The 18,408-nt window shown below is 31.2% G+C and overlaps 1 pseudogene; it reads right to left on the reverse strand.

Annotated features, from left to right (window-relative positions):
• Nucleotides 1-6,441: 6,441 nt before the first annotated feature.
• On the reverse strand, nucleotides 6,442-7,506 carry LOC149547184 (L-aspartate oxidase 2-a, chloroplastic pseudogene; annotated as a pseudogene).
• Between the last annotated feature and the right edge of the window lie 10,902 nt (nucleotides 7,507-18,408).

Genomic DNA, 18,408 nt, shown 5'->3' on the forward strand with positions numbered 1-18,408 from the left:
AGATATTAAATTATTGAAAGATTTTAGATCGCATGATGTAAGCATGAGTTCAAAACAAAAGAAATTAATTAAAAGATAAAATAAGTGTAAATAATAATGTAATAAACTGTGCATGGGATTAAGAGTAATAAATGATTAAAAATAGAAGTCAAGTGGAAAAAAATTAAATAAAGTTATTTAATAATTCATTTAATGTGCATGAAAAGATTAATGAAAGATAAAGCAAAGATAATAAAAGTTAATTTTGAGTTTGAGTCTTGTGAGCAAGGAGTCCTCTCGGGTGAATGCACAATTAGTGCCCTGATTTAAGGAGAAAACTCCTTATCACAACTTTGGGGGGTTCATTTTTGAGGGAGGAAAAATTTGGGAAAGAATTTTTGGAGACATGTTTTGGTAGTGAATTTTAGAAAGGAATTCTAGAAAAAAATTTCAGAGAAAAGTTATTCTCTCACAGTTTTCGAGAATTTCGTATTAGCATCAGGATCAGGTAGGGTCTTGTGCTTTGATTGCTGATTAATTTCACAGTTACCCTTTCTTGTCTTCTTCGTCACTATGCATCTGATTGTTTCTATTTCATTCCAATGAATCTTTCATGTTTTCATCTGGTTATGGCAGATTACAATATCATTACAATCTTCCCTTAATAGAATAAAAATTTAGTAATTAAATCGAGATTTTGAGTTCAGATTAAAATGGGATTGAGAAATTTAGATTTGGAAAAAGGTTGATTTTGGAAATGAAAATTCTAGATTAAAAATTGAATGGTTATACTTAATTCTCCTATCAGATACAAAATTGCAATTATATATGTGTGTGTGTGTGTGTGTGTGTGTGTGTGTGTGTGTGTGTGTGCGCGCACGCGCGTGTGTGTGTGTGTGTGTGTGTGTGTGTGTGTGTGTGTGTTTGAGTTTAATTTTATTAAATTATAATAAAGATTAAATTCAATTATATTTACATATTAAAAGATTGGGTGATGTTAAACTTTAATCATAATAGATTTTAATATATTTAAATTTGAAAAAAAAATTAAAAATTATATATAATATATATATTTGTTTACACATGGGGGGTATTGTTTTAATTGAAAATGAATAAAATAAAAATAAAATAAAAAATAATAAAAAACTTAACCCCGTCCCCACTGACCTGTCGGCGGCTCTGCTGCCACTGTCCACAGAGTACTGTGGCAGTGGCAGTACAGAGTACTGCCCACGGCCACAAGCCTCTACGACAGTCGCAAACCTATGGCCTGCTGCGATTTTAAATTGCAGGTAGCCTTTCTTTTTTATAAATGCATTTTTAATTAAATTTAGTTTATAAAATTTTAAATTAATTAAAATTTTAGAATAGATTAAATATAATTTAATTAACATTTAATACAAATATTTATTATTATTATTTTATAATTTTTTGAAAAAGAAAATATTAATATTAAACTTTATTAAATTAATTAACAATTAATGGATATAAATTAATAAATGGGTTGTTAAGAAGATTATTTTATTTTATTAATTAGTTTATTCAAATGAAACTTAATTAAGTCTAATTAATATACGAGAATATATAGTGGAAATTAAACTTATAATGTTTACTTTAATAAAATTGAAATTATTTATATGGAAAGAATAATCATTATTATTTTCATAATTATCTATCCTTTGATTATTTTTAGCGAAATAACTTAATGGGCTAATTTTATATTTAAATTTGAAGAGACGAATGGGCTTAACTATAAGAATTAAGATGTAATCTTTTAAAATCGAAAAAAAAAACTTACACTAGAATGGAAACTAGAAACCTTACTATAAATTAAAATATATGTGTTTTCAAGATTTGACAAAACTGAGAGATTAACTTGTTTTCCATGTGTTGTCTATGTTTGGGGTTTGGGTGGTCCTAGAGTGTTGACCAGTTTAGGATGTTTATTAGAGGCTTGGAGGCTATGCGATTGTGATATTATGATGATTTGTTCTTGATCTTTCTAAACCCAACCATGGTGTTGTTTTGATATGCTCTATGATGGATGTTTTTACTGTTTGTTATTGCTTTTCAGTTTCCTTGTGTGAAGCTGAGGTGTATATTTTTGAGTTACTTGACTTAACCATTTTTGAGTCATCGATCAGTTATACTTGGGTTTCTTTTCAGTTGCCTTGATGGGATTGAAGTGTCTTGCTATGCTCTTGATGATGTCATGTTGTGACATGTTTGACTTGACCATTTTGGAGTCTTCGATCAGTACTATGATTTATTATTGGGATAGTTTTTGTTTGCTCATTGGAGAACCTTTGGATATTGTGACTTATCATTGATGTCTTCAGTTGTTGATAGAGAACTGTTTTGATCATTATGATTATTATTTGATGCTTATTAGTTTCTTATGGAGAACTAATGTTTTTGTTGTGGATTATAATTATGATGCTTTCAGTCGCTTGTATAGGACTGAAGTGATTTTAGTATGTTTCTTGATTTTTGATTTCATGAGCCTAGGGTAGGTTATCTATGTGTAGTGTCGGAAAGTGGCTTGCAATGGGGGTCGGGGCCCTAAGAGGCTACTTGGAGAAACCCATTGTAAGTTTTTTTAATAAGTGATAAAATCTCACCTAAATACTGACTTAAATGAACCTAATAAGATAATTGTATGTTCTCTCCCATGCCTTGAGTGCTAGTACAAACTAGGATGGGGTAAAGAGAACACTTGGTTATGACCTTGCATTTCATAGTATGCCTCGTCAATATGAGATGATACTAGTGGCCGCAGGATCACAGGGGACCCAAGATTCCTAAGGGATTGCTCAGGTAACTTCCAACATGACTTTTGTGATGACACTTTCTTGCTTGCATAGTAGGTTTCCTATGTGTCTTTGTGGTGCCTCTGGGTCTAGTTGTCTATCTATGTTGGAACCTTTGAGTTAGTGTACTTTTAGGATTTCCCAAACTTAGAGAGTACTTGTGTTTTGTGTTTTGATATCTTCTTTGGGACTTGAGACTATCTCCTCAGCGCAGTGGGAGTGGGCCATTTAGGTTCCACATGGTTGGGTGGTAGTGCTTTTTACTCTTACAATTGAGATCCGTCTATGGTCACCGTGGCTGGAGCTTTCTTGGTTGGCATTTACCTTCATTATGTTCATGGATTATTATGATGGATGTTTTATCTTTTATGATGGATGGTTGTATCATGTATGGTATATGGTTTCATTTATTTTACTGTACCTTGTACTATGGATTTGAGGATGACGTATCTCTATTTTTACATATGTATATTCTTTTAAGCCTTTCATACCCTATGACATGTATAGTGGATGATTGAGCATTCCGAATTAATTTTCCAAGAGGCATTCGGAACAAATGTATATTAAATGGACATTGGACTTTTTGATTATTCTTTCATGTGGATGTGGTAGTTGTTAGACTTAGGATTAATTAAATTTAAATGTGACTCATCGTCTTGGGATCCTTAAGGAATGTAACTTGTTATGAATGTTTGTTGATGATTACATTTTATTGCTTTCGCTACTATGTGTTTGATGTGTATGTTATACTTTCTTACTTTAAAAAATATATATATTTAGCAAACTTAGTATCACTTTAGGTTAACTCTTTTGGATCCCTTGGCGAGGTGTTACACCATATTTGGTGGGTTTGGAAACAAAGCCATCACTATCCTATGTGTTATAATTAATATCATATGTTGCAATCATTCTATCACTTGTATACATGAACTTGTTTCCATTATAAAAATGTTTGTAGAAGTAATTGGGTTTTAAGTATGTAGTTATATGAGTCTACATTTTAATGGGCTTTGTATTAATGAATGGAAAAACTAGGTGGGGTATAAGTTGTAATAGAATCAATAAAAGTTTAATGACTTTTAGTTTCCATTCCATTACCCCAAGTCCATAAAATATTCCATTGTGTAGCCCCCTATTTTCTCTTTATCATTGATTGGTGTGAATCTATAGAGGAGAGAGCGATGAGCTTATGGTTAAAACACCACATCAAATTTTTGTATAACAAGGAACTGCACTATTCAATACCTATTCATTCATGACTATTTATATTCTTACCTACCTTCAAAAAGAATAAACTATTTCTCGTCAAATGTCACTTACCTTTTTAAATCAAAACAACAAAAACCAAAAAAACAAGCAAACTCCATAATCATGGTCAGTGGATGCTAAATGGATATATGAATTACATTAGAATGGCCATGTTGTATGGCTAGGATAGAGGCTTATGTTTGTGCTAAAACTTGGTGCTAAAAATTGTGCTACTCAAATGTATTAATGTTAATAGTGTTCTTAGGGTATAATTAATGGTGTTATTGTACATATTTTATGAGTTTCAAGCAATTCAATTTTGAAATAAAATCAAAGTTTCAAGTTACATAATTTCATTTTCAAATCACCTAAATCAAGTTACAAATAATTTAGTTTTCAAATTGCATAATCAGGCATCAAGAAATTTCATTTTCAAACCACATTAACTTAAGGCTATGCATGTCCTTACCTAGGCTTGAAAGTTTCATTTTCTAGCCTCATGTTTGAATAGTTCCTTTCACATGCTATCGACTATTGAAATGATTTGGTGTTTGTAATTTTATTTATTTTGGAATTCCTTGTTTTCATATGACATCCTATAGACATAACCTATGTAGTTGGAATTCTATGAAAGCTTACAAATCATTGGTACTTGATGGTTTCTCCCCTACAGTTTTCCAACACTTCTAGGTGATATTTAAAGAGGATATCAATAAATATTCCAAGAAATTCTTTAGAACTAGTAATCTCCTTCAATGTTTCAATAGTACTTTAATTGTGTTTTTCCCTAACACTAGTAAAATTAACCTATGTTTTTTATGTCAGTTAGTCAAATCTTCCATAGCCGCTAGTAAAAACTTCAACCATTATTATCATTGGAGTATTTTGGTGAGAAATTTGATGATTGGCTAGTGTGGTTGACATTTTGACATAGTTTTGGCCAAAAATCATGGACAAAAAAGACCAATTTTGACAAGAATGCCATTTATTCAACACCAATTTGGTCAAAATTATTGTTGAAAGTTTGACCAATACAAATGCTGGTTTCAACAAACATGTCATACATTTAATGCCAATGTCTTCAAAAATTTATTCGAATGTTCATTGAAAGTTCAACCAATGTAAAAGCCAGTTTGGATAAGCAAGACATACATTTGATGCCAATTTTATCAAAATTGGGTCACATGTTGGTCAAAATTTTGACCAATGAAAAATGATTTAAATATAATAATCAAAACAAAAACTCATATAAGTGAGATGATCCAAGGAAAAATAATAAATTTCCCCTACTAATGTATTATTGACAATATAGGGAGCATGCAAACTGCTATAAGCCTTGTGAAATTGATCATTTAAAGAAGCAACTTTTTTATGTTCTTTCATTTTCACTTGAATGGACTATGATTACAATTTTGATGGTGAAATTGGAATACCAAAATTGTCTACAATCATCTTCTATAGAGTTCAAATAATATGTAGGGAAATGTATAAACCAATGAAGAGCTTCATCTCACAAGGAGTGAATGAAGAGCTTCATCTCGTGAGGAGTGAATGAAGAATGTGTATCTCCATAAAAAAATTATCCATTGCACAATGCATCCTCAAAAATCTTGGTATTTTATTCATCTATTGAATCAAGATCATTAATTTGAAACTTTAAAAAATAAATAGGTTCCTTGGCTTGTCATGGTAGTTAGTGAAAATCAATGGAGGGGTTGTCAACCAACCATGAACTACACAAAAGTTAGGTGACTAATATTGACACATATTCACACTAGCATAATTAAGCTCAGTTTAGTTGTGTATTTGTGTATTTGAAATGTATGTGTTTTTCATATCATCTTAATATATTATCAAAATTTAATTCAACTACACACATTCATGATAAATAACAGTAAATATTGCATATTCTTCTTTGTAGTCCAATCTGAGGATTTGGGAGTTGTGGATATCCCTCTCATCTTTGTGAGTTTGAAAATACATACATGTCTCTCTACTTTGAGAAAAAAATCCAATGAAACCATAATGCACAAATTAGCTCAACAATCATTTAGAAATGCATCAAATATTGAATACTACAAATATTCATTATAAATAGTTTCATTTATTCCATATTCTTCTTTGTAGTCCAACTAATTAATTTAAAGGTTATTATATCCCTCTCGTCATGAAAATGTGCAAATAGCTTGAATTTGTTTTTGAATCATATTATTTACAAGACTCAAAAAGAAAAAATATTATATTTAATGCATTTTTTTTCATAATTACAAGATAAAAGAATACCAAGAAAGAACTTGTTACCATCAAACAAAAGACAAAGGCATCAACTTGAAATACATATGTCCACTCTAGTAATGACATAAAAAATGGATGCTCAAAAAATGTACACATTATAATATTTTGGTCATACAAGATATTGTTTCTTAGTTTCATTTGAACTATCGCATTGGCAAATCAAATCCCCAAAAGAGTGTGTGAACTAGATATGTACTCCATGTAGATTTTAATGTAGAATTGGGAAATATTATTGTGGGAAGTCTCTGGCTTTCTGTAAGGTCAGGAAACTCCACTATCTAATGCAATCCCCTACTTTCTTGTCTCCTCTAGCTTGGCACAGGAAAACAAGTTTCATATTTCACATACATAAGGACTTACCATGCATGGCTTCCACCCTTCTTTAAACATATGATGCTCCCATTCAAGCTCTAATTCTTCAAGACACTTTTGAGTTGTTTTAAGATGATTAATAAAATGAACAATTCCAACATAGTCCCATATGATCTTTTCTAACCTTGCCCATGTTAATGCTGTAAATTCCTTGATTTTATTAAGTTGTAACTTGACAAGTACAACTAGCACAATGGGAAAACGCCAATCAGTTGATGCTTTGATGCGAACAATTGAACTAGAAAACTGATACAATGATGGTTCAATAGCTCTTTGTGCAAACACTAGTGCTTCAATTAATTTGTTACTTGCAAATGTGTTTGCACCATGAAGTCCTGTACATGCAACTTCACTAGCTACATATAGAAAAAATATACATGTGTCTCCATGAAGTCCATCTTGCACTCAATCACACATGTAATGTGCATCTAGTATCATTGGTGTATGATTTCATGTTATCTCAAGTCCATGTCTCATACACTCTTCAATGTTAATATTTGGAAAATGAGAGAGAATTTCCTTCTTAGGCTTGTGGCTTATATCCAATAAAATAAATGTCTCATTCTGTATCTTTAACTGATCATCAGGACTTTGTGCCACAACATCTTTGAGTGAAACTTCTTCTCTATTATCATATATTGGCATGAATCTTTTTATAGCTTGATTATAAAGAATACCACTAGCTCTATGAACAACTTCAGATATTAAAAATGTATCTTCATGATTACAAGCTAATAGGTAGACCTTCATGAGCCAATGCAGTTGGATGGAACTATACAAACCAGAGATCAGAAGGGGCACACAATTATTTGTTAGCAAAATAAAGTAAAAGTGATATAATTCCAGCTGAATTTATTATTCATTAATTCTAATTCAGAAACTAAGTAACAATATAATCTTACTCCATATTTTAAATTAATGCATGTCTCTATGTGTCATTGCACCATCACCAATATAAACCTATTAAAGATGAATGTTGGAAAAATAAACATCATAACTACATATATTTGATCGCATCAGTAAAAACTGGAGGAACACATTAGAGATATTTTAATGGTATTGATATTGAAACAAATAATTATGATAAAATAATTGATGCATTACATATAAATATCCAAAGCAATGTGAATACAAAATTAGGCTTTTTGTTTTAGTTCTAGGAAATAGATTATTTAAATTATATATTTTCCATCAATATTTATTTTGAAATCAATATGTGTTTCTAACTGATACATCTGATTTTACTAGTACAACATTCAAATATTTCTTCATCATATTCGGGTATGCAAAAACTAACTAAATATTCTCTCCATACATGTAATCCAAAGATAAATAAAGTATTCTATCACATTATAGATTAAAAATTATTTAGGTGCCTCAGATATAAATTTTTTATATAGCAAAGTGATGTTCAAGCATGGTTATGTTAGGGTTGCTAATAACATATTTGAACAAATCTCTCTCAATCTCTCTTCTAAGCATGTCTATTACATGAATGATGCGATGATGAGAATGCCCACCCTCTCTAGAAAGATGTAAGTTGTCATCTTCCCCTTAATCACATGATGCACCAAAAGTGATAATTTCTTGAGCTCTCTATAGATCTTCTATGCATACTACCTACATAAAGTTATGCCAATTAGGTTATTAACACATCCTTTTCTCTGGCAAGAAGCAATATATTAACTCAATGACTTTGAAGGATTAGATCTAACATAACAAAAAGAGTTGCTAGAAAATATACCAAAGGTTGTAATGACTAAAAAAAGTAAACTGTTCCCTATTACTTTTGGCTTTCCATTAATGTACATAGAAACTCTTTTACTTTGATCATTTTCTTTCCATTGTAGATAATTTATGGATAGTTCATACACACACATACTTCTTTTATATTGAACTATCCACATCCAATTATTATAATTTTAACAAGATCCTACATACTCCATCAATTCAACAAAATTTTTATAACTAATCTTTATGCCACCTATTGGAAAATAGGCCCAAAACATGTAATGATGATGGATCTATGTGATATATATCCTCTTGTTGACACAAAAATTAGTGTTAATTGGAGGTTCTTCCTTAGGTACCCATTTTTTGTGAAGATGTATGTATTTCAAGGGAACCTTGATGTCACCCTTTGTCTCATAATCACAAGAACATGACCCTCCTTGAGTAAAGAAAATTTCAATGTGTTTATTGAATTTTCTTCTAATCTTTTGACCAATAGTTCATCTCTCTTTTATAGACCTACTACATGCCTTACTATCCTCTTCATTCCCAAATTTCCCTCACTTGAGGAAGAAAAATTTGACAAATACCTATTTGGTGGTACCTATTAGTATTTTTCAACTATTAAGCAACAAAATACATAATACCAAGACAGAAAGGATCACAGTAACCTAAGGATAAGCTATTTCCCATAAACAGTTACATGTGCTTCATATCTAGACCTAATCTTCAACAAAATCAAGATAGATTTTTTACTCTTTAGGCTCTCTAGACCCAAGGTTGGTATACCTAAGGGATGGAAGATTTTCAATCTAATACTACATACATATTTTATTCATTCCATGACACTTTGAAACAATACACATCCCTTAAAGACGATTTCATCCCAATTCTTCTTAGATTTACAAATACTTCTGGCAATATCAGTTAACTAAGACTTAGAGGTTAAATGAAAACAAGTGCTTATCAACTTTGGCATTCTTTAAACAGTAAAGTAAAATTGATTTTGATTTTTAAGCTTGATGCTTGTTCATGAATTCTTCATTTGTAGACTGAATTAATAGATCAATGCCTCATCCATTAGGATTTAGAGTCCGTTCAATTTCTAGATCTAATTGACTGCATTACAATCAGTACTATTAGTAATTCTCATCAAAATTATTCTTATAGATATCATTCCTATTACCATGGAAACCCTATCAATTTCATTGAAGTATTTAATTAATTCATTTAATTAAATGAAATAGTGAATTGACATACAATTTGATTTAATTTCATTCAATTGCACAAGCTTTGCCCATACAACTTCAAAATGACTAGGTAATAAAAATACAAAGAGGATTCAGCAAGAACAAATATAGGGACAATTCATCTTTGTATTAATTTCCTTTGAAAATTGTATACAATTGAGACAAAACTTAGAATGACTCAAGACAATACATTAGGATCTTGTAAGATTTATGTATTCTTAGATATTTGTATAGAAACACACCATAACATTTACACCAAGAAATTGTACCAGACAAAACTTAGTAAAAGCTAAAATTATGCAATAAATCAAACCCTTTCTCTAGCCCTAGAATCTCACTTGTATAGGGTGATATGCAACAAGCTTCAAGCATGGAGAACTGATAACTATCTTTTAGATAAACGATATTTATATTTGTTACTAACATAAATGGAAAAAAAATTGTGCAACTAGAAAAACTTTACATCATAACATTCTTTTTGGTGGGCCTATTTTCTGTTACACTTTCTAATGCTACAAATTTCATGATTGGCTCTTTTACTATTCCAACTCCTTAAAATATGTAGCTATCAGGTTTGCTATTGATGTGTCTAGCTTTGATTCATGCAAATTCACTTCAACTCAAGAATCTCAACTTGCATCATCATGTACTGATAATACAAGTATTATATATGACTCTTCAGTTGCTATATCATCAGTGAGAATTATTGTTTTTATTGTTCTATTTTTTCTTATTCTACCAAGTCATTAGCTTGGATTTTTGTGCTAGCAACTATAGTTGGTTCCTCACTTTTTTCCTCTTCTTCCTTTTGATCTCTTAATGATGTGTAGATAATCTCTATTTCATCTTGTTCCATTTCATCATCATCACTTTTAGTGTCTTCCGACTACTCACCATGAGCAATATCTGCCATCCACTTGTCAAAAAGTGTGTCATCTAGCCAATCAAATTATCTAATATCTTGTTAATTTTTAATTACATCTTCAGGAATTTTATCAATTTTAGAAAAATCTCTTCTCAAAGAATAATTGTGATTTTACAAATTCTTCAGTTCTCACTACCCACCACATATTTCCTTTCTCATTAAATACTTTATTCATTCTCAATTAGAATAGGTGATTCAATTCTTGGGTCCACTCCCCTTTCTTTTTCAATCTATTCTTTCTATCTATAGCATGTGGGAATAAATCAAATTTGACACTCTTATATTTGTCCAAATAACTAACAATCCTCCTCTGTATCTCAACTCTCCTATCATCAAAATTGGAAAGGTCATGGACAATATCATAAGTTTTCTCTATATGCTAATTAGATGAACAAATCATAGAAAAACATGAAAAGTTGACTTCTTTACTCCTCTTAATCCACTTATTTACAATTGGCTTCAAGGATTGATCATTTGCCTTTATCTCATCCCACACATTTATTGTTTTTTCCAATTGCTCATAGAATGAAAGCCAATAAACTTTATTAACTAGATACATGAGGGCTTTCCTCTGTTTATCATCATATTGTACTTCCAGCTCCACATGCAATGCCCATAGTTTACTTTTTTCCTCTTCAAAATCCTTTGTAGTATAATATTGTGGTCTTTGTGGTGTATCTAGTATCTCAATGAGAGGAGTGGATTTAAAAGGCTCCATTGGTGGACAAGGGTAGGGAATTCTAGGCTTGGTGAGTTGTCCCATCAATTTATTCTCTAATTCAATCCTCTTTTTAACTTCATTATTATATTCACCCAAAATATTATCATATTTTTCTTGTAGCTCCAACTTTTCCTTTTCATCTCTAAGAGTTGTGGCTAAAATAAAGTGGGCTGATCCAGCACCCAAATGTGTAGCTTATACAGTAGTAGTTTCTTCAATGCTTTTCACAATTATGTTGCCAATCAAACTAGTATCATCATGATGGAGAGAGCCAGTCCTAGATTTTTTCCTTACTAACCAAATGACCATTGTAGCCTGGTCCTCACTAAATTTAGAACCTTTCATTTCTTTCTTCCCTTGATCCTCTAAACTCATTTTTTCAGCAACAGAATTAAAAACAAAAGCATCTGCTATATCACAATTAGATAGCAAAAAAACACCAGATGCCTTTACCATTTGTATCCCCTCTTTAGGGGTCAAGCTTTGGAATTATTGCATCATTTCTTCTTTTACTTGATTGTGCATGTCTACATCCTCCATTTCTAGATGGTTTATTTTCAGCTTATTACACCTCCCCTCAAATTTTCCCATGTTTACTCTCTAGGAAAATTGGTAGAAAGCTCTAGTTTTAACAAAATTGTCATTAGATATAAACTCATGATTGGCCTATTCAATCATAAGGTCTAGCTCCTTTCCTTTGTAATCTACCATCGTTAACTCAAGGCTTGGCATTGGGTATTCCTATGGATTTCCCTCTTCTAATTCTACTTGAGTGATGAACACTCTCCCTTGAGATCCCAATTGCTCCATTTGCTCCCTAGTAAGTTGTTTATCTCTTAATAGTAGTGGGGATTGTGTAGGTGAATATTCCTCAACATGAGGTTTGTTCCTTTATTATTTTCTACCTCTTGGGTGAGGGTTCATCAGGTCTTTCCTCATGAACTACATTGGTTGATCCCATAATCTATTTTCCTTTGTCTACAATGGTTCTTTTATTTTGGATCACAATGTAGCCAGGCCTCTTTTGAATGATCAAATGCCTTGATCCCATTATGGGAGTAAAAGATAATCTCCTAATGACCTCTTTCGCTTTGTCTAGAAAATAATTAATAAAGAATTATTTCTTTTCATTCATGACCTCCATGATTTCAGGAAAAGTAGTCATGAGTTTATCCAATCTATCTACCTCTATTTTTGCATTAGCAAGAGGCTTGTAATTATTATCAAAAAAATGGATGAATTCCAAAACTATGGATTAAACTCTCCATTTTTGTTTCTTGATCTCTTGCACTTGCAAAGAGAACTCATTCCTTATTATATCCTTAGGGAAATAAAACACATGTTTTTTGGAGCCAATTTTAGCCCTTAGTCTATAAATATCAAAAAATACCTCAGTGTCACAAAAATGGAGATGAGTCATAGTCATCTTGTACTAGTCTAGAAATTTATATAAGAACAACCAACCACCTTTTCTAATTATGAAATGCTAGGGCATAGTACAAGTGGGAAAATTTGAGCCTCTATTTCTTCTAACCAAATATGCCTCCTCCAATCCCCCTAATTGCCACAACATCTCAACTATCCCTATCTTCAAAGGAACCTAGTAGGGAAATACATGGTGAGTCCCTTGGAAACCAAAATCCTTAAAAAATAGTTGAAATAGAGTATGGTATGATATCTGCCCAATTATGTGATACTTTCAAATAAAAAGGATTATCCATGGGTTTGATAAAATCTATCAATGCAATAAGGATTATGGGATTGTCCCTTAATATGGGGCATCTTATCCTTTATGTAAAGTACCTATCAAACTTGACAAAACTAGCCTCCCTTGCATCCCAGGTTAAGTTTGCACTCTACAACTAGACTAGTAGATCTTCTTCTCCATATCTTTGGTTTAAAATAATCCCCTTTTCAAAATATGTGACCCCCTTAGATAGGAACATATGCATTAACAATGAATAATGGAAAAAAAAAAGTTTCTACTTTGCCCTTCACAATTCCAACCAACCCTATCTAAATTTCCTCCACCAAGTAGGATGAAAAATAAAAAAATAATATCGACACCAAAAGAGGAATTTGAATCAACATATACCTAAATTTTATTCACACAAAAATTTCCTCATCCTCACCAAAAACCCCACACAGAGTCATATATATTTCTATGGCCTTGGAAGTGAAAAATTCCTTTTTAAAATGTTCCTTAATAGATGTTGTGACTACTAGTAGATTTCCAATTGAACCTATGTGTTCCCTCAGTGCATCCCGCTTGATCCTATCCTTCTTAGATAATTATTCTTTCTCGAGTCCTAGTAGGTCAATGAGTATATGATAATATGAAAATGGTTCTAGATCAAAAAATTCTCAATTTTTTTCAAGATTTATTCTAACCATGCATTCACCATCCATTCTTCTCACTATCCTTGATGTTGGGTCATAATTTTGGGCAATGGTCATTAACAATTCAGAATCAATAAAAATACTAGGGACCACTAGTTACTAGGGACCACTAGTTTTCCTAAATCAAAATTCCAAATGTTCTCATGTGGAGCAAACAATTTTCTTTCTGAGAACCATTTCTTAAAAATATGGAGCCCTATTTTAGTAGTGGTAGCATCTCTAACCCAATTCCCTCTTCATACAACTCATCCACAATCTTTAGCCTAAGGTTTATAGAAATTAGTTTTCTCATTTGGGTAGACTCATTTGTAGAATCAGGTAATAATTCAAGAAGGTCATCATGTATATTTCTACTAGCATAATCTATCTTTCCTAACAATTTTATTTTTGGAGGCATGTTTACTTAGTAAAATAGAAATACCAAAATGCTTCACTATCTAATAGATTTAGATACTTACTTGGATCTTCACTATCCTTCTTGAAATTCTGTGCAAATATTTGATACTAAAAATGTTTTCCAATTTAAATATGTGAAGAATAATTCTTCAACTAGCTCTCAACTCTCCGTAGTCCTAAAATTCATTTGTGTAGAGAAAAATTAGCAAAGTTTTGCAATATATTTCTCATTCTTGTTCACATGGGGAGCCTTAAATTTTCATAAATGAACTATAAGGAGAAATAGGGTGCCAACACATTCTAATTTTGTAAACATACCATTGATTATGAAAAATTTGACAATCCAGGAACAAAATTGTACATGACTCACTTTCAATCGACCAAGTTTGCAGTCAATCCAATCAGATTGCTGCACTTAAGCCTCTCCTTTCATTATTGGCAACTCATTTTGGACCCACTAGTGCTCAAGGAAATTAGTCACACTCTTGTTGTGTCACTATACATAAATATCAAGAAATTTTGGTATACGACATAGCGATAGCCATTGGTTCTTCTTTGATCTGATAGTACATATTCTATATATGATTTAATGAAATTGTAGTGGGCCTTTCAATTTCCCTTTGGTTTCCATGACACATGAATTAAACATCGAGAAAGTCTCTATAGAAACATGATGATCACTGTAGATCTTAAAAAGATTTGACGGTGTTAATCAACCTAATTTTGTTTCCCAATGCAAGTCCATGCAACATTTGACATCAAATTACTTTTACATAGTAGCATAGTTATTTAACATGATAAAACCTTTTGGAATTACTTTTTAAAACTAGGTCTATTCTATATTCCTTTTTAAGAAGGTCACCATGTTGTTACTAGCAAAGAGCTTCCAAAATCCAATAGCAACATAGTGACCACCAGTGTCTCTGTAAAAACCTAGTACTATGAAAACATCACATGATCTTGATATGATTCTTTATTTACTACCCTTCTAACACACCTAGTAGGCCATCATGGTGGCAAGGTTCATTGGTGACAAGTATAATCTATGGCATCGTAGAATACTTTTTGGCCCACCACGTATTCAATTTACCAGAGTTCACCATGTCGCTACTGGCAAAAGGCTTGCAACTTTTGGTGAGGACATAATGACTGCTATTGATTTGGATAAGATTAATTGGTGTGGGATATCCTAATTAAAGCTATTCATAAGTTAATTGGGTTCTAGGTTTAACAATTGCTTGGTCGCCATGTTGCACAATTAAAGAGACTGCAATTTGCCATAGCGATGTAACGACCACCATAAATCTTAATAAGATCTGACTGTCCAACAACTTTTGGTAAAATAATAAAACAAGTTGAAAACCCTTTAAAAGGCACTGAGAATAATATATAATATTTTGAAATGATTTTCCAACTCCAGCTTTAAAAAAATAAAAATCATATGACCTAAAAGGGGCTCACATAGGGTAAAGATCTTGCTTTACTTACGGTTTCTCCTAGGGTTAACCAATTTTGACAAAAATAAACCCTAATTTTCTCATTAAAGCTATGAATTCATAGTAGAAAATGTTCAAGAAATCATAAGGCAAAAAAATGACCACAATACCTATAACCCATCAAATACGAGATGTAGTTAAAGGAGTGAAACATTTTTCTTAAAAATGAGGCTAATATTGATGATGTTTTCCTAAAGTTGATGTTGAACATAAAGAGAAAGAAAGCATCAAATAAGATATTCATCACACAAAAATATATTAACAAGGCTCCATAAAAATTTATACAATGAAGTACAGAAAGGAAAAGCAATACAAAAACTTTAGGATCTTTACAACAAATCTAAGAAATAACAATTCTAACCTCATGTATTTTCCAAGCGCATATATAACTTATTTCACAATCATGTTGTTAGAGTTGTGTAACGGAGATAGAGGTTAAATAAATTACAATAATAATAAAATGGTCTTTTCAATATATTATAAAATAATAAAATAAAATGTACAGGGTGTCTTACAAATATATTGTAAATAGTAAAGAATATGACCTACTTTGATGAAGGTGTATGAATCATGTGTTTTCAACTCTGACAAAAAGTCACCTTTCCTTGATAGGAGACTACTTATGCATGCAGTAAATCCAATGGGAAATTTAGTTTTCTTTATGGCTTCTTTTATGGTATCAGCTTGTTTTTGTGTTAATAACCAAATAAGGGAACTTGTATTAATTTGATTTCCATTTCTATTTGATTCAATGAAAAACTTCAATGGATGATTGGATTCATGAATTTCATTACAAATTTTTTACCATTTTTTATTTTTCATGCATTCTATCCAATATTTTTTATAGTATCTTTGTTACATTCTTTCCAATATGCATAACATCAAACACCATAAATCTTAATAAGATCTGACTGTCCAACAAATTTTGGTAAAATAATAAAACAAGTTGAAAACCCTTTAAAAGGTACTCAGAATAATATATAATATTTTGAAATAATTTTCCAACTCCAGCTTTAAAATAATAAAAATCATATGACCTAAAAGGGGCTCACATAGGGCACAGATCTTGCTTTAATTAGGGTTTCTCCTAGGGTTAACCAATTTTGACAAAACTAAACCCTAATTTTCTCATTAAAGCTATGAATTCATAGTAGAAAATGTTCAAGAAATCATAAGGCAAAAAAATGACCACAATACCTATAACCCATCAAATACGAGATAAGTTAAAGGAGTGAAACATTTTTCTAAAAAATGAGGCTAATATTGATGATGTTTTCCTAAAGTTGATGTTGAACATAAAGAGAAAGAAATCATCAAATAAGATTTTACCTCTCTATCCATGTCATTGTGTAGGATCATAATCAAAGGGGGTATCATTTCATACATATGTAAATCATTTATCTTAAGTTAGTTACAATTTACATGATAGTTATGATACAACTTACATAGAACATAACATGGACAATATGAATACATCATAATTATTGTATATTTAAAAAAAAATTATTACCTCTAATTTATGTCTGCTAGTTATGCAAGATCCTCAATAAAAGGTATCACATTGTCTATAGTCCTTAGCCTATTTCCACAACGGGTGACAATCATGTAGAAAACATATATTAAAAGTAATCAACACCAACAATTAAGTATCATAACACATATTTGTAACATGTGTATCATAAATCACCAATGTTTTTATCATTAGAATTGAACATAATGAAATAATTATATAATGACATTAGACATGAACATGACCATACCTCATGTACATTTCCATTGATTATGTCATTGATCATTTTCTTCATCCATCTTCTCATCATCATCATCATCACTATGACCATCATCATCATCATTATCACCACCACCACCACCATCACCATTACCCCCCCCCCCCCACCCCAACCACCACCACCACCACCACCATAATCATCATTATTATCTTCTTTATCATCTTCATCATCTAGTGATTGTCATTTGTGATCATTATCTATTTTATCTTCCACTTCTTTGGCATCCTTTTAAATCACACTATAATTTTTTAGTCTTCCTCTTGGATCATGTCTAATGAAAAATTACCAACCCAATTTATGTGGAATGCCAAATTAAAAAATTTTCTCACATTGGACTGGATGAACATAGGGCTCATTTACAACTAGCTCATATGACCTTATATTAATAATTGTAAATCCATTATCATGTTGAATAACAACTTGATCAAGAACATTTTGATTCGATTGTACCAGTTGACAAAAAATAGAACTAGTTTGAAGGGATTAAATTGACACTCAATTATATCATCCAAAATCCCATAAATATATTTTTAAATTATTGAGGATGCATGTCATTTTTAGATGAAATATTACTGACCTCAAAGACTACAATTATCCCTAAATCATGAGTCCTCTTTGCATCATCTATATTTTTCATGAAAAAATTATAGCCATCATAGTACATAGCTTTTTGATGCTTGACCTATTATTTTTTGAATATGTCAAAATTATGTATCCATATATGAATTGATATTAAACATATGGGTCATGATAAATAAAATTATACGTACTTATCTACCTCTTAAACCAATTGCTAGATCAATTACCATTGGTGTAATATTGGAATCTTTATTACAATGAGCTTCTTTAACCAATATAGAAACACCTTCCCATTTTAGTAACTGACCATTTTTTTGAGATCGTCCAATCAAGACTATCATTAAATCAAGATTTTTTTCAATAAACAAATTGAGTACATCTCACTCACACACAATTGTATAAAAATAAATACACCA

The sequence above is a fragment of the Cupressus sempervirens genome, chromosome 7, assembly GCF_028749045.1.
Source record: "Cupressus sempervirens isolate cs-2001-9-10 chromosome 7, ASM2874904v1, whole genome shotgun sequence".
In the NCBI taxonomy this organism is placed as follows: Eukaryota; Viridiplantae; Streptophyta; class Pinopsida; order Cupressales; family Cupressaceae; genus Cupressus; species Cupressus sempervirens.